Consider the following 25,604-nt stretch of genomic DNA (forward strand, 5'->3'; position numbering starts at 1 on the left):
TTGCTCAATTGGAAAGGACTTACAAACACAGTCAAAGGGCCACAGCTCATTGCTCTGAGAGACACTCCTCTATCCACCAAAAAGTGACTGCACCTACAGGTCAGCTGAGTCCACTTAAGCATCTTTAGTTCTTTGATCACTGACAGGTTGCAGGACTCAACTACCTTCTCTTCTACGCTATCCTTATATTTTTGGGCTTAGTCTTTGCATTTCAATACTCATAATAATCCTAGATGCTTTGTAACCTACAAAATGAACCATATAAAACTCTGTATTCTTAGTTCTCCCACAACTACATTGATCTGCACCTTTATGCCATATCTCCAATCCTCTTTCATAGTTAGACCTTGCACTTGGCCATCACCTGCACATAACATCCTGCCTTTAACCTTCCTCACTCAGTTTTCCCAACTCTCTTATTCTTCAATATTTTTTGGACCCCCTTGTTCCTTTCCCTTATATAATTTCTCTCTCCCCTTTAAACCCTTCCAATATTCACATCACTCCTTGTACTTCACTATGTGCCAGTATAATCAACTAACAGCTGATCGGATTCCCTCAATCTCTTGCCACTAAAGCCTCATGTTTACCTACCCTCGTACTCATTCATTTCACCTCTATCTTGTTACAGTTGAAGAGTCCCAAGCCAGTCCCTTCATCTGATCTACGGCTTCCATTCCATTCTGTTTTCTGAGGAAGACTGATCTATTGTTTATATCCGCTCTCTCGGGACAAATTTTCCTTCTCTGTTGCTCATTTTCTGTCAGATTTAAACAACCTCAGGTGTCTTCTATCTGAAAAAGATAGTCTTTCTAGCTCATATTCTCTTTAATCTACACTTGATTTTTATATCCCATCTTCACAGGAGAATTTAATAAAAGAGGTGTTACACTTACTGGCTTATTTTATTATCCTGCACCTTTTCTCTGAAACTTTTCCTAGCCTAGTCACTGACACATCCCTTTAGTAAATATAATGTGCTGTTTTCATAGCTTGGACCCACTAATGACATTTAACACACCTCATCACTTCCTTTTATAACATTCCTTTTCCGCAGCATCTAGAGCAGTATACTTGCCTTTTTGGTCTGTTGTTCTGGCTCTTCCGTCTCAGTCTCTGCACAGGTGCCAACAATGTTACTTGTATCGTAAATGTGCTAGGCCCTCTTGTCATCTCATTTTTCCTTAAAAAGTGAGCTTTGCGACTCTCATGGCTTTAAAAGCAAAATGAGTTGTGATATCTCCCAAATCTATACATGTAGTGGAGATTTACCTCCTTAGCTCCAGACCTGTGTAGCCATCTACTTTTGGGGCATTTCTAATTGTATATAATATTGGTACTTTCAAATTAGCTCATCTAAAACTGAACTCACTATGTACTGTGCAAAACCTGATCTTCTGGTGTATATATTTATGACAGAGGATTGTCATCCGCCTCGATGCCCAAGCCAGAAATTTGAGAATTGTCCAAGACTCTAAGCAATCCTTTACCATCCTTCTCAGAACAAATCAGTTAGGAAGATGTGCTGATTCTACCTCCCAAATATCTATCAAGCCTGTTCACTAGCCCTAATTCAATATGAAATTGCTGTCTCCTGAGGACTTAACTGTGATTTGCTGTGCCTTCAGTCAATTTCCCACACTATAAATATATCTTTTCAAAATCTAAATGTGTGATCATGTCACTACATTGCTTAAAACACTGAGAGTGTTCAAACTCTTGTTCATGGTGTCCTATGCCTTGTTCTACTCACATCACACCTATCTCCCCAGCCCTATCCTCCATACTTCAACCATATTGAACTGTTTCCTTTATCTAAAGTTGTTTAGTCTAAGATGCAGTTCTTTGCCTGCTGCTCTCACTTTCTCTTCCTTTACTTCTTCTCCAACTTCTTCACCTAGCTAACTTCTATTTGATGATTCAAATGTAATTTTCTCTAGGAAGGCTTTCCTGGTCACTGTTAACCTCTTCCCCCCACGTTACCTCCTGTTTGATTCTCTTTCCCATTATTTTTGTGATAGTTGAAAGCTGTGCTTTCCCACATACATCACACTACATTATAATTTCACCTCATCTTCAACTTCTTTATATTGAAAATCACTCAAAACCATACAATTACATGGAAATTAAATAACCTGAATGACTTCTGGGTAAACAATGAAATTGGAATAGAAATCAAGAAATGTTTTGAAACTAATGAGAACAAGTAGACCATATACTAGAATCTCTAGGACACACCAAAAGTAATGTTAAAAAGAAAGTTGATAGCACTCAATGCCCACATTAAAAAATTAGAAAGATCTCAAAATAACAACCTAACATCGCAATTAGTGGACCTAGAAAAACAAGAGCAAATCAACCCCAAGGGTAGCAGAAGACAATAAATAACCAAAAATAAGAACTGAACTGAAGGAAACTGAGACGTGAAAAATCATACAAAAGATCAATGAATCTAGGAGCTATTTCTCCGAAAGAATTAATAAGACAGATATACTGCTAGCTAGGCTAATAAAGAAAAAAGAGATAAGATCCAAATAAACACAATCAGAAATGACAAAGGGGACATTACCAATAATCCACAGAAATACAAAAATGCCCCAGAGACTATTCTGAACACCTCTTTGCATGCATATCAGAAAACTCAGAAGAAATTGATAAATTCCTGGAAATATACACCATCCCAAGATTGAACCATAAAGAGACTGAATTCCTGAATGAATCAATAATGAGTCCCCAAATTGAGTCAGTAATAAGTAGTCTACCAACCAGAAAAGGCCTAAAACCAGAAAGATTCACAGTCAAATTCTACCATATGTATAAGAAAGAGCTAATACCATTTTTACTGAAACTATTCTGAAAAATTGGGGAGGAGAGACTCCTCCGTAACTCATTCTATGAGGCCAACATCATCCTGATACCAAAACCTGGCAGAAATACAACAAAGAAGGAGAACCTCAGGCCAATATCTTTGATGAACATAGATGCAAATATTCTCAACAAAATATGAGCAAACTGAATCCAGCAGCACAACAAAAAGCAAATCCACCACAATCAAGTAGACTTTATTCCTGGGATATAAGGTTGGTTCAAAATACCCAAACCAATACAGTGATTCACTATACACACAGAACTAAAAGCAAAAGCCACATGCTCATCTCAATAAATGCAGAAAAGACTTTTGATAACATTCAACATCACTTCATGTTAAAAACCTTCAACAAAATAGGCATTGAAGGAAGATACCTCAAAATAATAAGAACCATCTATGTAAAGCCTACAACCAACGTCATACTAAATGGGCACAAGCTAGAAGGATTCTCCTTGAAAATCAAAACAAGACAAGGATGACTTCACTAACCAATCATATTCAATACAGTAGTGGAAGTCCTAGCCAGAGCAACAGGTCAAAAGAAGGAAATAAAAGACATCAAAATAGGAAGAGAGGATGTCAAACCATCCCTGTTTGAAGATAATATAATTCTATACCTAAAAAATCCTGTAGCCTCTGCCCCAAAGCTCCTTGACCTGATACACAACTTCAGCCAAGTTTCAGCATACAAAAATCAATGTAAAAACATTAGTAGCATTTCTGTACAACAATAACATTCAATCTGAGAGTTAATTCAAGAATGCAATCTCATTCACAATATCCACAAAAAGAATAAAATACCCAGGAATACAGCTAACCATGGAGGTGAAATACATTTACCATGAGAATTACAAAACACTGCTCAAAGAAATCAGAGATGCCACAAACAAATGGAAAAACATTCCATGCTGATGGACAGGAAGAATAAATATTATTTAAATGGCCATACTGCTCAAAGCAATTTAAAGTTTCAATGCTATTCATATCAAACAACCAATGACATTTTTGACAGAATTTTTAAAAGCTATCTTAAAATGCATATAAAACCAAAAAAGAACCCTAATAACCAAGGCAATCCTAAGTAAAAGGAATAAGTCTAGATTATAACACTACTTGATTTCAAACTATACTATAAGGCTACAGTAATCAAAACAGCATGGTACTGATGTTTGTACTGGTACTGGTACAAAAACAGACAACTAGACCAATGGAACAGAATTAAGAGCTCGGAAGTAATGCCACGCACCTACACCCATCTTATCTTTAACAAAATTGACAAAATAAGCAATGGGGAAAGGACTCCTTATTTAATAAGTGGTGCTGGGATAACTGGCTAGCTATACGCAGAAGATTGAAATTAGACTCCTTTTTTACATCATATATAAAAACCAACTCCAGATAGATTAAAGATTTAATGTAAAACCTAACATTATAAAAACCCTGGAAGATAATCTAGGAAATGCCATTCTGGACATAGGACCTGGCAAAGATTTTATGAGAGAGATGCCAAAAGGAATTGCAACAAAAATAAAAATTGACAAATAGGATCTAATTAAACTAAAGTGGCTGGGCATGGTGGTTCATGCCTGTAATCCCAGCACTTTGGGAGGCCGAGATGGGTGGCTCACCTGAGGTCAGAAGTTCAAGACCAGCCTCGCCAACATGGTGAAACCCCATCTCTACTAAAAATACAAAAATTAGCCCAGTGTGGTAGCACATGCCTGTAATTCCAGCTTCCTGGAAGGCTGAGGTTGGAGAATTGCTTGAACCTGGGAGGGGAGATTGCAGTGAGCCAAGATCATACCACTGCACTCCAGCCTGGGCAACAGAGTGAGACTCTATCTCCAAAAGAAATAAAAATAAAATAAAAATAAAGTGTTTCTGCAGAGCAAAATAAACTATCAACAGAATAAAGAGACAACCTGCATATTGGAGGAAAAGAGTTGCAAACTATGCATCTGACAAAGGTCTAATATTCAGAATCTGTAAGGAACTCATACAATTTTACAAGCAAAATAAAACTCCATTTAAAAGTGGACAAAGGACGTGAACAGACACTTTTCAAAAGAAGACATACACATGGCCAATGAACATATGACAAAATGCTCAACATCACCAATCAGAGAATTACAAATCAAAACCACAATGACATACCATCTCCCACCAGTCAGAATGGCTATTATTAAAAAGTCAAAATATAACAGAGCGGTAAGGTTGCAGAGAAAAGGGAATGCTTATACACTGCTGGTGGGAATGTAAACTGGTTATTGTAGAAAGTAGTGTGATGATTTCACAAAGAGCTTAAAACATAATAACCATTCAGCCCAGCAATACCATTATTGAGTATATAACCAAAGGAATATAAGTAATTCTACCATAAAAACACATGCATGTGTATGTTCATCACAACACTATTTATAATACCAAAGACATGGAGTCAATCTAAATGCCCATTAATGGTAGACTGGATTAAAAAAAAAAAAGTATTACATATGCATAATGGAATACTATGTAGCCATAAAAAAGAATGAGATCATGTCCTTTGAAGCAGCACAGATGGAGCTGGAGGCCATTATCCTAAACAAACTAACAGAGGAACAGAAAACCAAATACTGCATGTTCTCACTTACTAGTGCATGCTAAACTTTGAGAACCTATGGACACAAAGAAGGAAATAGCCACTAGGGCCTCCTTGAGGGTGAAGGGTTGGAGGAGGATGAGGATCAAAAACTATCTATTGGGTAGTATGCTTATTACCTACGTGACAAAATAATGTGTTCCTCAAACCTCTGCAACACAGAATTTGCTTGTATAACAAACCTGCCAGTATCCAAACGAGGGGTACTTATATGACATGTACCCCTGAACCTAAAATAAACATTAAAAAATTACAACTGCACTAGGGCAGTGATTTTTGTCAAACTTGATCACCATTATTGTCTAATAATAGCATCAGACTATGTAATAAATTTTTTGTCACATAAGTACATAATTGAATATGTAAAAATTACTGATTGTTATATTTTAAGTTATAATATAGAAATCTTTAAAGCTAAGTGCATTTAGCAGCTCTCTAGGATATTACAGTTGAAATGGGGAGAGAAAACCATACTCTCCACCTATCCCAACAAGAAAAATTCGAGGAAAGTTCAAGAATGGAGGGGTTTGAAATCAAGACTTATTTAAGGCATTGAAACCAAGTTAATGAGGGTTAGTTGGAAGCAGCAGGGTATTCTTCAGCTAGCTCTAGATATGTAATGAATCAACTTGAAAAAAGAGTAACTAAATCAAATGAACTTGTTTAGAAAAATTATAGGCCAGCATCATTCCCTTTCCATCTCTCAAAATTATTTATTTTATTTTTCTTTCATTTATAGTATCCACTTTTGTTGACAATCACCTATAAATATTGGGATATATAATGACATCTCTATGGAGGAATCAACAAAATGGTGTAGGTTATGGTCAATCCGATTTCAATAATACAAAGGGCTTAAAGAGACATTAAATAAGTCAACAACTCTAACTCCTTGAAAATGGTGGGCATATAATATTTATATTACTTAGCTTAACAAATATTGGTGAAAGCTTAACTGTCTCTGCACTTTAAAAATGTTTTGTTATTGACATAATGTATCTATTATTGAAGGTAATGCATGTGATAATTTTATTTTACCTTCTTTCAAAATATTATCATGTAAGTTATCTTTCCAAAGTACATCACTTAACCCTGTATTATACATTCTTTGGTTTCAAGCTATATGTTTATAAAATGTAATACTAATAATATGTACCTGGTAAGGATATTATGATAATTAAATGAATGAAGCAGTGCTTTTCATCCTTATTTTACTTCCTTTTATTGTATGAAGAACACTCTTCACAATTCCTATACCCTACGAAGGTAAATGATGAGGTAACTCATGACAGTTCTAGTCTAGGGGTTCAGCCTGGAGTCTCTGATTGTCCCAGGGCCCTCCTGGCTACCATGAGGTGGTACTGGAATTACTCACTTTAGAAACCCCTGAAACCCACTGGAGACACACATTTGGGAAAGTTTGAGATACTGCACGTAAAACTCTTAAAATTTAGTAATGAGTGTTCAAGTTATTACGAGGACTTTACAATAACCTTGTAAATGCAAAGCAGGGCACATACTATCACCATTTTGCAAATGAGGGTCACAGGGCTTTGGCAGATGTGTGGCACAGAAAGAAAGTTCTTTTCAGGACATAGACCATTTTTAAGCAGGACTAAGTCTCAGAACTTCCCCTCCCCAGCCTTTACCCAAAGCAAGCCAAGAGAGACATATAAGAATTATGCGGGAGGAGCAAATGGAAGTTTATACATGATATTTCAATATATACTCCCAGTTGAGAATTACTTCAGCCATTTAGAATGTCTGCTGTCCCTTCTCATGGTTGTAGACACTGTGTTACAAAATGTAGAGATGCAAAGGACCTTGATACTATAGGAATGTTTGTCAATGACATTTATTCTTGGTATAGTGATATACTGGAAACTGTGAATAATGTTAAATATGTTAAGCACAGAGACTGAAATTTTAGTCATAAAATATGATTATATGATTTCAAGAAGCATTTACCTATAATTTGGTCATGTTGTTTTATTCTCTTTCTCCTCTGGAGAAGAATCTTTTAAAGTTGATCCAGCATTTTTCTTAAATCAGAAGGTGATACAAATTGTATCACATCAATTTCTTAGGTTTCTTGAACTAGAACATATCAAAGTACACAAAATCCAAGGTGATTTGCTCCAAGGACAATAATTTATCTGTGTTCATATATACATACACCAAAAGAAAACACAAAAGAAAATAGCATGCTAAATCTTCAGTAAATTATAAATTACTAAGATATTTAGCAAAAATTGAGAAGACTTACAAAAATTAGTTGAATTATGACTTAGCTACCATACCCTCAGGTTTAAAAATTTTATGAGTTTTTTTAAAAAATACTCCCAGGCCTTCATCTTCTTAAATATTTCATGGCATTACATAAAACATGATCATTTTATGAAGGCATTAGTTGAACAGTTATTTCTGTTGAATATGTGTATTTTTCATTATTTCCATTAAGGTAATCAGAATTACATAAATAATAAATCATTATTTTGCTAAATAAAATTAGATACTGCACAATGAAAGACTGAAAAACAACAAACAAAACAAGAATAAAATGGATAAATAATAAGATATATTATGGTGACAGACATTTATGGAAATGAAATAAAATGCTTCTCAAATAGTAATTTACCGAAATATTCCTTCTGCTCATTTTAAAAACTGTAACATTAGAAGAAAGTTGTAATATGATTTGTTTTTAATAGAAGACTTTAAATGTATAAAATGTTCAAATGGATATTTCTGATTTATATAGAAGAGGGAAGAAACGTGGGGTTTGAAGCTTGGCATATTTCTGGATTCCTTCATTGCCTTTACATTTAAACAGCTAAATGGTTGTTTGGTGATAAAAAAGAAGTCTTGATAGTGAATATGAATGCTTACTAAAATGAAATGCACAGTGATTACAATAAAATTAGGCTCCCCAAAGAGATAATCACGTAAAGCTCAGACGCAGAAAACCTTTAGCACTATTTATAACGGAAGCAGCTGGCGGTCCCCAGATGTTCCACAACTTCCCTCTAGAAGGGAATACCACGCATAACTCAGGGGACCATTATTAGAAAACACGATTTGAGTATTTTTCCCCTTGAATGACTATTGATTGGAATAATGCAGAAACATATTCTACACAGTTTAACTCAATTAAAAACTCTCTTGTGTACTAAATATGTGCACAATTCTGTGTTTTATAATGGGGGAAATGTAGAAATGAATAAGACATTATGTTGAAACTAATTTTTTGTTGCTGAATTTGCAAGGTACTCAAGTAGGCTGTATATAAGTAGTAGAGAAAAAAGAAAGAGCAAGTATTGCCTGTTTTTGAGAAGTTTAAATAAAACCACATGCCCTGGTTGATTATCTCATCATAACCAATGGCTGATTTAGTTTAGATTCCTGATATAAAATGAAATATACACCCCAGGAATGTTTAATATTTTATTTACTTCCAAGCAAAAATTACCTTTTATGGTTTGGTCCTTTAAATAAACTACTTTCATTCATATAGTACCTCAAACTTGGTTATACTGAGAAGAAGTATTAATAACATGATAGTTTTAAAAGTATTGATTTATTTTCTGAATAATTCTAAGTACTTTGCAGTAGAATTGAATAAATATATTATTTTTCTAAATATCTTAATTCAACATCATTTTCCAAGTTTTAGTCTTCATCTGTTAGTCATATATAGTGCCAGTAGTGTGCATGTTAGCTAATTCTTACATATTATTAGGCCTGAAAAGACGAAAAAGATGGATAATCCTGAACATTTTTCTACTAGTTGTCAGGTAGGGACTTCTTATCAAAATATCTGTGTAGGTATTGATCACAATTAAGGGAAGTTTTTTCATGAAAATACTTCTGTCATAGCTCCCACTCATTAAGTTTCTATAATAAAACTGCAATTACTCACTTGTGGATTATGAATTATATAATGTGACATCTATTTAAGAATAAACTTTGGTCAGTATATTTACAAGTATATATCTGTCTATACCTGCATCTGATTCTAAGTATAATAATCTCTCCCACTGCCTAAGATGATGTCAAAGAAGAGGGAGAACTGAAAATATGTGTGAGGTGGAACTCAGAGAATGTTCAAAGGCAAATTATTCTACTACTGTGCAAACTCATTTGCAAGGCAGTGGCCCAAAATATTTAAAAGCTGGGAGTCATCTGTATGAGCAAATGAGAAGAATGTAAACTCCACCTGGGTGGGGGTGAGAGTTTGATTGCTGGTTCTGAGAGCTCTAGTTAAACGAAAAACAAAAACAAACAAACAAACAAAAAACTAAAACCAACACAAGCCACTCCAAGATGAAGCAGTTCCATGAATGCTAAGTCCGAGTCGTGCACCTACAACTTGTTTATCTGTTTACCTGTCCATGAATCTAGCTTCCAGACTGTCCACACCATCTGTGGGAGTTTCCTAATTTCATGAACACTAAGCAAGTCAATGGACACATAAGGGATCAAGTCCCTTTTATAAAAAGGAAAGTAATAAACACCTTGTAAGGATGTTGCAGTCTCCCACTCTTATTTCCACCAACTAATTTTTCTTTAGTTTGGGTAAAACAACCTGCAAGCCAGAATGTAGGGAAACCTAAATTTGGGTTTCAAAAATCAAATTCAAGACATGGTTAAACATAGAAAAGATTAGAGCTAGAAAAGTGTACAGCTTCTTCTGCCCTGACGCAACTGTCCAGAAAGTTCCTGAAAGCTCCTCATTCTTTCATTCTACATATCTAAGAACTCTAAGTCATCAGGGGACAGAAGGGAGATGAGACATGACCAGTGAGCTTTAGGACTTCCCATTCTAGCTTAGAACTGAGGGCTGGAGGCAGAAGCTACAAATATTTATCCCAAAGAAGATTCACAGTCTCTGTTTATAGTCTCAAACTGACAATAGTATGCACATATAAAAACTTGTCTCTCTTTTTATATTAAATATATTATACATACATAATATATATTATTATCATATATATACATAATATATATTATTATGTATGTAAATATATATCTTTGTGGTCATAGATCTCTCTATATAAGCACTTTCTTTAGAAACTTGAGTACATACATACACACAATCATATTGAATTTTCTCTTTACCTGATTTCTGATTAATATTTATAGTACACAGAGACTTGAGGTATATACTTTCGTACTCCTATCTTCTTGCTTCTGGAAACTTAAAGGCAGTAGTATTCAGAGAACTGATGTCACTGTGGGCTCTACAGAAAAATATTTTCTCTTTCAAGAGATAAAAATATCAGACTTAACTACAAATGAGCTGAGAAAAGCATTTCATAAACTGTTTTTTTATTTTCTATATATACTTCCTAAAGTTTGTTTTAGTGAATCAAATTCATTGCTTTAGACTTGCAGTAATGTGGGCAGGGAGGCACTGTTTCTTTTGTAAATACTAACTAGCCTACTTCCATGTGCTTTATAAGGGAAGCTAATTCTAATTTTAAAATAAAAGTGATGACACCATGAACCCAAAAGAAAACAAAAGAAAGGCTTCACAAAACCTCAGATGTACCATACACACAGAAAATTTTAGTGTTACATTACCATGATTTGCATTTAAAGCCTCATATATCCTATCATTATTCGTAGACTCATATGGCCAATTCATAAAAGTACATTGGAAAGTATATAGAAAAAGCTATGTAGGAAGAAAAAAATCACTCATAGGTAAATTGTAATTACTATCCTGACTTTTGGGCAGTGGAATCTTTTTGCAGGCACTGGAGCAGATCACCAGTGCGAACTCATTGTCCTTGTGAACTGGAAAGGATGGTGTTGTTTGGATGAGTTACTGAAGGGAAGTTTGTGAAAGGACAGATAACCTGGTACCTGGGTCGTGCTGGGTAAGCTCACATTTTCTTTATAAAACAGCCTCCCTGAAAAAAAAAAAAAAAAAAAAGAATTTCCCTTTTTACTTGTCTGGCAGAGGCTAAAATCATACTTCTTTTTAAGTACTATATGATTTATTTATTAACCTAAGTCATTTCCCTCTTTTTATTGCAAAAGTGATTCCAACAGGCACTTCATGGTCTAGCTCTCCTTTCTTCAGTTTTGTTTACTTCCTTCAAATGAAGTGTGTAACAATGTGAATTCTTTTTTTTTTTTTTTGAGATAGGGTCTCACTGTGTTGCTTAGACTGGAGTGCAGTGGTGCGATCTCAGCTCACCGGAAGCTCCTCCTCCCAGGCTCAAGCGATTCTCCCGCCTCAGCCTGTGAGTAGCTGGGAACAATGTGGATTCTTTAGAGGCCGGTTCTTAGGAAGATGAGGAGAGTTTAGATCCTAAATACATTTGCAGTACCTGAGACATCTGTTCTTCCCTTTTATTGCTGAAATTCAGACTAGACCCGAGACCTTGTTTCTATGGATGCAGCAGTTGTTGTCAGAGTTATTTCAACTACAAACAGACTTTTCAATTCTCATGCTTTTGTGCAAGCTTCATACTTTTAAGCCTTATCTTGAGCTTTTCTTCTTTGGTCTTTGATCTTATGCCAGGAAAATCTTAAAAGGCAAAGTGAATTTGTGGCGTTTGCTCATTTTTAACTTTGCAATTCCAAGACAGAAACATCGAGAAGCATCAAAAACCTTTACCCTGGCTAAAGTGGCAGTCACCAACTGCAGAAACACATGCAATATGAGCTTACTTTCCTTAGATTGCATATGTGTGTGCGCATTTCTGATGTCATGTCTATATTTCTACTGGTGGAAACTTTAAAACTGGAAGATAATGTGGAGGCAGAGAAAGAAACTGCTACTTTTAAAAGACAAGAGTTGCAAATTTTAGCTCGTGCAAATTTTTGAAGGAGGCAAGTGCTGATGATGCTTTTTTGATGTAAAGTTTCTATAGAAGCAACAAAATATATTTTATATAAAGGAAACCCTTCTACAACTTCTTTTGATAATGTTTTAAAATTGTTACTGAAGGTGTTAGGAATAACAAAGAATATCAGTTGGATATATCATACCCAACTTAACACAACAAGTGTAGCTGGGAATGAGGTAAGTTGGAAGTAGCACTGTTTTTTTGTTTGTTTATTTTTGTTTTGCTTTTGTACATGCCATTTGGATCTTTTTTCCCCTTCTCCACCTTTCAGAGATGGTAAAGGAGTTAGACAGTATATTTAGTCATAAGAAAATTTTTTAAGTTGAAACTTAAATAAATTTAGTACTTTCAATCTTTTTCAAGAATAAGTCAAACCTGAGTTCTGAGGTGCGCAAAGAAAAAGCAGGATCCTGTCAGGAATGGTATCCGATTTCAAATTCTTACTTAGTCTGTGAGTTGCCCAGCCTGATAGCAGGCAGTCACCTGCTTCTGTGGGAATCTGTAGGATTCTGAGAAACTTCTCATTGGCCTCATACTTGTCAGTTCTCACTGGGGAATAGTTCAATTCCGGTCTTCACTTCTTTAGCAGTCTTATTCAGAGAAGAAAAAGAAAATAGGGGCTATAAAATGCAGTATCTTAAGGAAGAAGAAAAATAAGAGGATGCTTTAGTTTCAAGAAAAGTAATTCAAATAGATACTTGATTGAGTTATTTCTACAGAGCTCAGTAAGCGGATATTCTTAAGTACAAGACAACTGGAACTGGTTTTAAAGTGCAGCATAAGAGAATTGAATGAGAATGATCTAACAGCAAGGATAACACACAGGCAAAAACAAAGCTTTGGAATAATTGCCCCAGTAGAGGAGATAATGTGATATTCATTTATTTAAAAAGGTCACTTGCTGACTCTTTAAGACCTTTTGAACCTGTCTCTGTGTTACAGCTTGGGGCTAATCTCCGGACATTTTTCATTTGTTGATTTTCTTCTGTAGAATATAGAAGTTCTGTTAGCCACTTGAGCTATAATCCAAGTCATGATGTTACAAACTAAAAAGGCTAAATTAACTATATTTTAGTGCATTTCCTTAGTGAATTTCACCCAGCCCATGTTTTCTTGTCTCCTATAGCAGAATTAAATATTCTCAGCCACTGGAATAATGCATGTTACACCTGTGATGAGGATGAGCAAAAATTGAGAGATATTAGAAGGCTCGCCCAATGCAATAACATTCTACAAAACATTGGTGTAATTTGTGCATGTGTGTATGCTAAATGTCATATAAGACCGTGAGACCTACTTTGGGTTATATGAATTTTATTTCATGATTTTTAAGGCTCCCAGAAAAAGCCAAAGCTGCCAAACTGTCAACATTTAGTCAAATCCAGGGGCAGGAATGGGGGATGGCAATTTGTTTGTATGATCAAATGTGGTCACAGAAATCCTCAAGTCTGGTTCCCCAATCTTACACATGAGGACAGTTGGAGCTCAAGATAGTGAGGTAAATGGCCTATTATCACAGAGATATTTACTGGTAGACAGGTGACAAGTGTCCATCTTCCTAAATTCAGAGTATTGTCTTTTATACTATCTCACAGCTCCCCTCAAAGAAGAAGGCACAATAATTTAAGAACATGTTTCTTTATGTAGAATATCATAAAGAACTTCCACGGATTAAAGGTACAAAGTATGTCCCAAATTAATAATTTTCACGGAGAAAAAAATCAGTTGAATTTTTTTAGATCTGGATAAGGAAAAGATTTTTTGTCTTTTTAAAAAAATGTTTTCCTGTAAATTTCCCTTTTGAGGAATACAGACAAGTGACAGAGATAGGCTTGCTTGTGAAACCTGAAGCCAGTCCTCAGAATGTCATTGCATTGGGTCGGCCTTAAAACACCTTTCAATTTTTGTTCATCCTTTTCACAGGTGTAACATGCATTTATTTTATTGTTTGAGAATATTTAATTATGCTGTAGAAGACAAGAAGACATGGGCTGGATGAAACTCATAAAAAGTGTTAAGTATAAATAAGTAATAGATAGAGTACCAAGAGATAATTTATAATCATGAGTCACTATGAATTATACATGAAGCACCTGAACATTAAATATTTGTGATATAAAAAGCATATAAGAAACACTTTTCTGGGTACAGTAAGTATATATGAACACTCAATATGCAAGAGTTCTTAATTTAGCCACCCGTTGGTGACATCATCTTGGTTCCATGTGTCCTCTACCAAGGAAACATGAATAAAACCCATGGCTATTTATTAGGTTAATCAGTGAGCTACAGATATGGCCAGGCATACTTGTCCCTTTGTCTTGCCAATGTGTATCATTGGTCCAGGGCACCTATAATTCATGGATAGTTTTACTCAATATCTCAACTCTGATTTTCTTAGCCACACCAGTGGGGTGATTGGGAGGCTGATTTGGCAGAGAGAGGGGACAGAGAATATGAAGATAATGTTCAGTGTTCAGGATTCAAGTAATATGCTTGCACCCTGTCTTAACCGTGTTGACTTACTTTATCTCCTTTTTCTTACATCATCTTTTGCTTCTTATCGTGTGTTTTAAATTTCTTTAATAAGCCATGTGATTTGAACATTTTAATTTGGTGTATGAACTCTTCCGTTCCTTTACTTCTAGAATGCTATATTAGTTTCTGTTGCTGCTATATCAAGTTACCACACATTTTAGAGCTTTAACACAATACAAAATTATTATCTTACAATTCTAAAAGTCAGAGCCCAAAATGGGGCTCACTGACCTAAAGTTGAGGTGCCAACAGGGCTGTGTTATTTTCTGGCAGTTTTAGGGAAGCATCTCTTTTCTTACTTTGTCCATCTTCTACAGCCTGCTCTCCTTTCTTGGCCAGTAGCCACCTCCATTTCCAAAGCCATTAATAGCAGGTTAGGTCTTTCTCAAAACACGCTCTCTCGTTCTGACCTTTCTCTCTCCATCTTCCTCATTGAATCACCCTTGTGATTACATTGAGCCCACTTGGGTAATAGAGTATAATCTCTTTAAAACAAGAGACTAGCAAACTCAATTCTAACTGCAAGCTCAATCCTCCCTTGCCATGTAACTATATACGATATCTGGACATGGATTTGAATATGGACATTTTTGGAGGCTATTATTCATTCTGTCTACCACAGATAGCTTCCTGGGTGGCGTATCTGGAAGCTAGCATTGCATCGAGACAATTTTTTCACCTTATTACTGGTATTATTAATTTAACAATCTTTCATTCATTTAATATTAAATTGCTACCATGTGCGTTGCTGGGCTAAGAAATCCACTTCTCAAGGCCATCCTTCCTTAGCCTCCAAACAAAACCAGAATGCTTAGAGCCTTATTGTGCCCTTTTCACTCATACTTCAGGTCATCACAGAGCTATAGGTGAAAAATTAAACTCCCATAGTGATTGGAATTATTTACTCAAAACATGAATGACTATCCTGGTTTGCCTGTGACTGAGAGGTTTCTCATAATGACCTTCAGTACTAAAACCAAGGCAGTCCTGGGTAAACTGGGGCATCAAACCTCTCTTTAGCCTTCCTGCCCATCCATTCAGTGGCTGCTATCAGCTCCCGGAATTAGAGACAATTTTACTCTGGTTGGCAGTGTTGGTCAATAAATCAAAAAACCATGGCTCAGAGGCTTAAATATTTATGGGCCTGTGAGCATATCACATAGTCTTTAGCTGTTCCTATATTTGCCGAGCAGAAGAAAAATGTGTTTGAACAGATCATTACAAAATTTTCTTCCCATTCCAAAACAAGATGATGTTTTTATTTTTGGTAAAATTATTACTAGGCACTGAAGAAAGTTACAAACAAGTTTAACGTTAGGGCTGTTGTTCTCCTGTTAACAGATTTCTGACTGGCCATGGACAGAATAGCCATATAAGGGCCCCCTTTGAGTTTTGACTATTTACACAGAAAGTACTTTGGCTTTTTATGGAGTCTTTCCAGATCCAAGCAAATATTTAAAGTTTGGGGCATGTAAAGCTTTTAAAAAGAGTGAGCAAGCATATAATTAGGCTTGAGTTTTTTTTCACGGCCCAAGGCAAGGCTTATTCCAATATGTTCCAAAGTTCTGTAAGTAATTATAACATGTTTGCACGTGCATTTGTGGTAACATGGATGTTTTTTAAACATTTCTTTTTTGCTATATCACAAATGGAAATACAACTCCCTGATTCAACAGAATATTCTAGAAAGCAGATATATTTAGATATAACTAAAAGATAATAAAACTATATTCTTTAGCTGTACATGGATAAAGAAGGGGTGTGAACAAAACACAATTGATCATTAATGCTTGCACAGTATGAAATTAGACTGTGTAGAGTTTGAGATGGAGGTGAAAAAGAAGAGTATTTAAATACAGCTGAGGGGAGTCCTATTACCTCCTTTAGGAATGCACATCCTTCAGGAAGGGAGTTTGAGAAATGAAGTAAGACTTTGTGGCTACTTATAGTTGTTAGGAAGATAGCCCTTTGTTTGTGTTACCTGTTTAACTCCTGCCTACTGTGTACATCCTAATTCCTGGGACTCCCCACCCCTAGTCCCCCAGCCAAAACCAGGTATCCCAAACAGCTCCCAGAGGAGACACAGAAGTCTGCTTTCTTTTAGGATATCCCATTATCAGCTAACTTAAATTCCTATGGCAAGGCATTCAGAAGGGTGGCTTATCACTAAACAATGTATTTGCTCTCCTTAAGCTTGCCTACACTGCAGTGCATGTGTGAGAGTCCCTGGCCATCCCTATAAACAGGGGCAGGAAGTCTGGGCTAAGATCCAAAAGGTTGTTTACAATTTTTGTTTTGTTTGCCTTTTCTCCCATATAATACCAATAGGAGAATAGGCAAAAAGGAAGATGGAAAGATCCACGAAGCACTCGAGTTTGGTTTGTAAGAAAAGATTCCCTATTTTAGCCCTGTTGCCTAGGGCTCATCTCTCTTACCTATAATGGGGAGAGTTGGAAAATATAAATGGAACTTTCTGCCATTTGTTCCCCTGTTGCTTATTCATTTCTTCTGAACTTCGGTAATTAAGAACTGGCCTTCACAGTGACTTGCTTTATATTTACTTACTTATTTTAAACCTTGTTCTTTGTTTTTGATTGTCTCCTGCTTACAGTATGGCAACATGTGGGAAAATGGGCCTTTAGAACTTAGACAAAATTGCCATATCAAAAAAGAAAATGGATAGATGTTTCCAGATAAGACTGGGACCTTCACAACACACAGCATAATCAAATAGATGCAGGAACAAGCACACTTGATCCACAGATAAAAACTGCCACTAAGCTTGGGGTTTTGACATGTGTGGTCAGAATGAGTTTCACCGATGGGTGTCAAATTTAAGACCCTTTGAGGACTGAGAGCCTCATATGTTTCCTGTATACTTACTTAGTCCCCACTTTGGGCCCTCTATCTTTAGCACTCAGATATTCTGCTTTACTGTATCTATGTTGGCCTCATCTTATGTTATTTTGTTTTTGCTTAAGACATGGTTGAGATTTATCCAGTCCATTCGTTTTGTGTTATACATAATTGAATATTTGCAACTGATATAGCAAATGCATATTATGTTTCACTAGAAAATATGTATGAAGTATATGATCATTTTTTTCTGTAATGTAAATGTGTGGAGCATACTTCCATGTCTTTATTTATTAATGATCTTATTTTACAAGTTTTCTCTGATTTTGTTAAAGTAGTAGTTGGATTATATAAATACTTATAGTATTGTTAAACAAAAAGATTTAAAATTATGAAAAGAACATGTATTTTGCTATCTTTTTATTATGCTTAGATGAATAATTGCAGTCCATTCTCATTCATTCAACACATATTTTTTGAGGGCCTAAAATCACAATCTACTGATAAAGACAGCAAATGGTAACAAAGACATGTATAACCACAAACTGTAGCACACATTGTAACACAAGTGGGAAGATTCCAACTTCAGAAAAATGTGTTGGTTATGGATGAGGGGATGAAGAGGTACCCTGAAGAAGGCCTTATAAGAAGGTAGCATTTGGCCTGAAAAGAATAGTCAGCCACACAAAGAGATGGGAAAAGAACATTTTAATTTTAAATTCAAACAGCTGGAAACATAAATATTTAAGTCTGTGTGGTCTAATAACTGTCATGGCGAAATAAGATGTGGAATATTTGCATCTAATGCTCTCTGTATCCTTCACTAACCCAAACATCATTTGGAGTTTGTCTAGCCAGAGCTCAGATTTATTCTTGTTGTCAAATGAGACTTAGCAAGTTTCCTTCTAAACCAGATGACTACCTTCAAATCTGGATCCTTCCTATTAACTGTCTCGTGAACAGGTAAATCGTGTGAGAACATTTCACTGTTAGTGTTGCAGGGAAACAAGCCTATCTTCACTTTTAAGAAGTGTAACAGGGACAACTGTCCAACCCACATGACTGTGGTGCTCATTTATAAATGAGAACAGTGGGATGAGAGAATGGTATGGGGAGGAAGAAACAATACCCCTTTTCATACAGAATATGAAGTCTATTATATTTTACTTAGAGGTTCAAAAAAGAAAGGCATCATCAAAACCTGGTGCCAAAATATGCCTGATTATGTGGCCATCCCCAGGCAAAATTTAAAATAGAAATGAGGGAGTTTAGCTCAGAAGGCTTAATTGATTAAGTAATTAATTTTCAATGAACTATAGATTTCTCATTGTGAGCAAATAACAGTGTTGTTGTATTTTGTTCATATTTGAATGACAAACCATATTAAAACTTGCCTGAGTAAAAATCTTAATACACCAGGCTTTGTACCATTAAAGTCTGGAAGGGTAAAGATGATACTTTTGGCCTTTATTCCAATTACTCTAACTTTAATTTAATTTCATGAAATAGAACTATATATAGCTTAGAATGACAAATGCAACTACTTCTATTTGAACATAAGTTTCTGACACTCTATATGCTTACAGGGGGTGGCCAGCCTTGACAACACTAACCCTGTAGTCAGTGGTCTTGTGGTCTCATGTTGTTTCCTTGGCAACCAGGAATAATTGAACTTTGTGTTTTGCAGAGAAGTTTGCAAAGGAATATGAATCTGATATCTGGAGATTAAATTTTGTTACAAGGCTCTGTCAATGAAATTTCTATCTGCTGAGAACTGGTAAGGAGCTAACACTGTTATGGCTACAATGGGAGAATCAAATAATTACAAATGGGAGAACCATAGAATTACACAAACTCCTTCTGGGCTCTAAAGAACGGATATAAAAATCAGAAATTTATTTTTAGGAGTATATGTCTAAAACCTAAAGATCTCAAAATCTCACATTCTCAGTCTCAGATAACCAAATGTTTACTTACCTTCCTTTTTCTTACAAATTCCATAATTTCTCCACTGATATAGGAATAGGGGTAATAAATGATAACCATTTTAAGGTTACATATGAGGAAAACGTGTGTAGGGAGCATCTAGCTTTAAAGGTGGACTTTAGAACTCTGAAATCACATAGAAGGAAAACTCATGGAGGCTATTGGAACCAGACTGTATGAACTGAGGGCATTTTGAGATCTACTGAGTAGTCCCATGTTATGAAGTACTTATGGTTCTCCCACAAAGCTACCGCTGACATTAAAAATAAAGCAAGCATTGGTGTCACCACAATGATAAAGCTAGGGTGACTCATTTCTAACATAGCTATCTAAAGACTGGGTTCTTGTTGATGTCCGACTAAGGGAAGTCACTTAAATATGGGCAAGAGCAAATCCCAGCCATGGAATTTTGCAATAGTTCTGAGATATGAGACTTACAATTTGGTTTCGGGTCTGGGAGGAGAAAGTCATGAAACTGTTACAGAGTAATATTAAATCGTATGATAAAACATCAACTGTAATAAAATTGCATCAAAATGTGTTTTCCAGAATAAAGATTTTAGAAGCATATTTCAAATACCTTGCTTTTCGAATTAATACCTAGTTGCACTGCGTATCTACTGAAATATGCATGTACTTGCTACAGGTTATTTTTTACATAGAAATTTATATTCATCCAGTTTGCTTTGTAACCCAAATATCTGTGGATTAGATAGCCACTAATATGAGATCTCACTTTCTTTTCTTAGCCCCTACCTGACCCTTCCCTGGACAAGGGCAGCTTTCCTGTAGAACATTTGGTTTAAATGGGGTTTGTCTCCCTCCTAATCTGGAGTAGGGTGTGCTGCAATCTGTTCTCCCCTGACACCAGGCTCTCCCTGATCAATCCATGGTTTCTGCCTAGAACTACAGAATTAACATTGTCCCTTCAACAATACTTTTGCTACTACATAAACTTCTAATACTGGGTTTTAATGCATAACATGATTAATGGAAATTTTGAGCATAACCACAGGGAATTACAACAGTGTGGGGAGAGTAGACCTGGAAATGAGATGTTAAGATTATATTTCTAGATTCTAAGAATAGAAGATGAAAGAAACTCAAACTCCATCTCTTGGTTTCCCTCTAGGGAACATCCCAATTCCTGACTTTGATTTCTTTTCTTGTAGTCATCCTAAGAGAGCCTACTTTCTTCCATTTGCAGTGAAAATGTGTGCCTCTTTACAAAAATCCCACTGGCTATACACTTCCCCAAGACATTCCTGCCAGGGCATTATCCTTCCACCAGGATAATACTCCATGGCTGTCTATTTGCAATATCTGAGTTATGTAACTGGAATAATAGCATGCAGGTTTTGGTAGTAGTTTGAGGAAAAGAGAGGCAGTTGGATGAGTTGCTTCACGGCAAACAGGTGTTTAAAATGGGTGTCAGGGCCAGGCGTGGTGGCTCATGCCTGTAATCCCAGCAATTTGGGGGGCTAAGGCAGGCCTGTACTTCAGCTCAGGAGTTCAAGACCAGCCCAGGCAACATGCCTAAACTCCGTATCTAGAAAAAAATACAGAAAATTAGATGGGAGTGGTGGCGAGTGGCTGTAGTCCTAGCTAAGTGGAAGGCTGAAGTGGGAGAATTGCCTGAGCCCAGGGAGATCAAGGTTCCAGTGAGCAGTGATGGCACCATTGTACTCCAGCCTAGGCAACAGGGAGATACCCTGTTTCAAAACAATAAAATTAAATTAAGTGGGTTTCAGGGCCCCTGGATTTCCCCTCCCATTCCCATCCAAGTTTGGGATTCTGTTACTCTGTCCTGCTAGGAAATTACTCTTAGACAAAAAACACACTCATATATACACAAACACTCAAACACATGCATTCTTAAAAAATACATATCTCAAAGAAAAAATGGTATCAGTTTAAGATCAAATCAGTTTAAGATCAATTATAACTTCCACTCTGGGAGCAGATAGTGTTAAAATTTGTATTGCCTTTGGGACGATGGCCCTTGACACAGTGGTTTCTTTGTCCTCTTTTCTCTCGTTTTTAGCTTCCAGACTCTGCCTGTGGAGAAAATTTCTTATAAGACACAAGCAAATTCATATTTAAAGAAACAAAAAAGCAGCTTTTCTTTCTTTATCATAAATTTAATGTGAAGACCGTTCATTATGTTCCAAATGTTGATTATGGGAAGCTCTGTTTATTCCAGATGAGGTAGTTTGATGCTATTTCATCCCCATCACATCGGAGAGACAGCAGGCCCCTTTCAGAGCTCTACGGTCTGGATTTGCATGACATGGGAAAATTTTATCTGACTGATATTGACTTTGCTCCCTCTCTGAGATTGTGTCAGGAATTTATGAAAAATATTGACTTAGTTTACGATCCCAGTTTGGTGTTTGAAACCAGAGGGTTCCTGGCTGGCTTCCTTGGACTACCTGGTATTTTCCATATGAAGTCATTTGGAGGAGTTCAAATTGATCTAAACCATGAAGAAACTCCCCAGAGGGAAAATTCTCCAGAGCCATATATAAAATTTACACAATATTTGGAGCACTTTTGGCTTCCCTTTGAAATACACACACACACACACGTATACATATATATATATAAATATATATATATTATATATATATATATTTTTTTTTTTTTTGAGATGGAGTCTCACTCTGTCACCTAGGCTGGAGTGCAGTGGTGCAATCTTGGCTCACTGCAACCTCCATCTCCCGGGTTCAAGCAATTCTCATGCCTCAACATCCTGAGTAGCTGGAACTACAGGCGCATGCCACCACGCCTGGCTAAGTTTTTTTTTTTTTTTTTTTAGTAGAGACGGGGTTTCACCGTGTTAGCCAGGATGGTCTCGATCTCCTGACCTCGTTATTCACCCGCCTCAGCCTCCCAAAGTGTGGGGATTACAGGTGTGACCCACTGCACCAGGCCTGTTATTTTTTTAAATATGTAACCATGAGATCGCCCAATCTTGCTATGCCTGTGGCTACAAATAAGACGTATATAAATTTATACCACGTTACAATGGTTCCATACTCAACATTCTTCAGGTAAGATACTTCGTCCTTCAGAATAAATCCTACTTACATCAGGAAATTCTACTCCCAACCCCCCACCCCCCCAAAAAATGTGTCCCTTATGCCAGTGAGTCAGATGTAATTACCATACGAAGACCTGCCAAGTCTATCTTTTCTAATCTGGCTGCTCCTTCTAAGCAAGTCCAGTTACCTGCAAAGCTGTTACAAGGAAACTTACTGCACTCTCTACTGAAGGTGACTCACCATGAGCATCTTTGTTTCTGCCATGGGCTGCCATCTCCCATTAACCTCCAGTTCTTCGTGTAGAAAGCAGCCGTTGAGATCAGTGCAATGGTGGGAGAATGTCCTATTTCATGACATCGCAGCAGTGACTCACAATGACCCTCCTGGAAACAATTTTTAAAAATTTTATCAGTGTCCTAGAATATCATGATATTTTATAAAAATATCACTATTAGGGCCAGATGTGGTGGATCACAGCTGTAATTTGAGCACTTTGGGAGGCCAAGGTGGGCAGATCACGAGGTCAGGAGATTGAGACCGTCCTGGTTAACACGGTGAAACCCTGTCTCTACTAAAAATTCAAAAAATTAGCTGGCTTGGTGGTGGGTGCCGGTAGTCCCAGCTACCCCTGAGGCTGAGGCAGGAGAATGGCGTGAACCTGGGAGACGGAGCTTGCAGTGAGCCGAGATCGCGCCACTGAACTCCAGCCTGGGCAACAAGCGAGACTCAGTCTCAAAAAAAAAAAAAAATATATATATATATATATAACTATTAGTTTCTGGATTTAACCTCTCTAACCTAATGGTTCACAGGAATAAACACTGGCATCAGTTTCATCACTGTTTTTCTCTTCTCTGCTTTTGTTTCCACTTTGTTTCTCCTGAATGTGAAAAAGAAAAGTGACCATACACTTGAAAGCCAATGGTATGGGGTGCTGTGTGCATATATATATATGTGTGTGTATGCACTCCTGAGCCAGAACAGCCACACTAGCAGCATCTAAGCACCTCCACTCAACCAGTTAAACCTACTCTGCACAGTTTAACCATCATCCTGGGGGTTTGTGAGAAGCAGTATTATGTCTAATAAATACTGGCCATAAACCGAAGTAAGATTGATGGTTGTAATCTGCCTCTTTGCTTGCCTTTTCTTGCCTATGTTTGGTAATTTTGATATTATCCACTTCTCTCTGTTCTTTTCCCTCAGCTTCTTGGTTGCAGGCATTGGGAAACTCTGTCTTTCTTCCTTCCCACAACCTGGTCTTATTTACACTTACTGAGGTCCCTCACTATTATCTTATCTATCATCCTCTCCAGAGATTTTAAGGTGGCTCAGGATGGATCATTCTATTTGATCTTTGGATATTTTCTCTATTTCTCTTTAGTCTTCCCGAAATTCTGATAGGTTGCTAATCATGCTCCCAGGATTATGGTCCAGAATGGCTGTCATGTTGCTTACATAAGGTAACTATATTGAAAGCCACGTCTAGATTTTTATACTTTCAAGTTCTAGCAAGGGTAAACACTTGCCAACCTTAGCTTTCTGTGTTCATCGTCTAGGCATAAGCGTGATGTGGACACTGACTATTGAATTCTACCTGTGAGAGTTGCAGATACCGGAATGAAATCACTGTTTTTCCAAATCCAAACAACCCAGAGCTGGGAGAACACAAAAGAGGAGTGTTCGTGCTTGCATATCTGGGATAAAGACTGCTTCAAGGACTATTGAAAATAAGGCATAAGAATTTCTTCTTTAGGAGTGCAGCAATTCAGATAAGATGCTCTCGAAAGAACACCTGCCCACTAATGGCATCTCTGCCAATGAACTCATGCCAATTATTGCTTTCAGTTTCTAAAACCAAGAACTCTGTTTCCAAGCAACTTATGAGAACTTCTCCTTTGCCAATAGAAGTTTCCCTTTACTCTCCCCTTTTCAGATGTATATGTGACTTGCCATAGCTGTGCATATGGGGTTATAATCCACTTTTCTAATTCCTGAATAAATTAAACATATTTGGAACACTTCTCTCTAATTTTTTTGATTGGCATACCCTAGAACAAAAATAAGCTATTTCTATATTGGATAAGAAGATTACTGCTTCTGTATTTTTACAACTATGAGGTTGTATTTGCAAGAAAGGTATCATAGTTATTTTTATATAAGATGGATCAAAGATTAAATGAAGCTAAGATGCACTTGAGAGACTGTAGAATCCACTGAGTAGCAGAAAAGTCTATTTATCTTTTTCTTCTTTAGCTATCTCAAAAGTACAAAAAGTTTATGCCTCTTTGCTCAAACCTAGTAGTCAATATCATACGAAAGGATTTTGTTGATATAATTCATGTCCCTGAATTATGACATTAATCCTCTAGGTGCATATAGACTAAGAATAAAATCAAGGGATTAAAAGATCAACTATACAAGTTTTACACATAAATATAATATAAACTCATAAACAAAGTGTATAAAATCAAAATATTAATTATATAAACCAAATCTATTTGATCCCCAGTAGAATGGAGTAAATAAAAAGATACATAAAACCACATGATGGTACATAAATTTCATCCCAGATATTTTATTGAGAATGAAGAAGAAAGATATATAGCCTAAAATGTAGATTTTTGTAGCATGCTTTGAACAAGTAGAAAGGAAAGGAAAAGATAATTAAAAGCCAAAGCAGATGACCATGCTACTGGGGCAACACTGAAGCCGAGAACCATGCTTGAGCTCTTGAGACAGGCAGACACGTGGGTGCGGTAAATGGTGAATGCTGAAGTTCTAAGGAATGGTGACTCAGGAAGTGAAAGTCA

At 36.4% G+C, this 25,604-nt stretch overlaps 1 long non-coding RNA gene across 2 annotated transcripts in view; it reads right to left on the reverse strand.

Annotated features, from left to right (window-relative positions):
* Positions 1-25,604, reverse strand: part of LOC139361890 (uncharacterized) — a 189,878-nt gene that overhangs the window by 34,608 nt on the left and 129,666 nt on the right. Inside the window, exons 3-4 of one of the 2 annotated variants that reach the window (XR_011619774.1) lie at positions 23,032-23,174; positions 20,657-21,805 (exon numbers count right to left, since the gene is read on the reverse strand). This is a non-coding gene — a long non-coding RNA (uncharacterized lncRNA). Of the gene's footprint in view, positions 1-20,656; positions 21,806-23,031; positions 23,175-25,604 lie in introns of those variants that run through there. The other variant, XR_011619775.1, reaches the window with a different exon arrangement.

The sequence above is a fragment of the Macaca nemestrina genome, chromosome 2 (genome assembly GCF_043159975.1).
Source record: "Macaca nemestrina isolate mMacNem1 chromosome 2, mMacNem.hap1, whole genome shotgun sequence".
Lineage (NCBI taxonomy): Eukaryota > Metazoa > Chordata > Mammalia > Primates > Cercopithecidae > Macaca > Macaca nemestrina.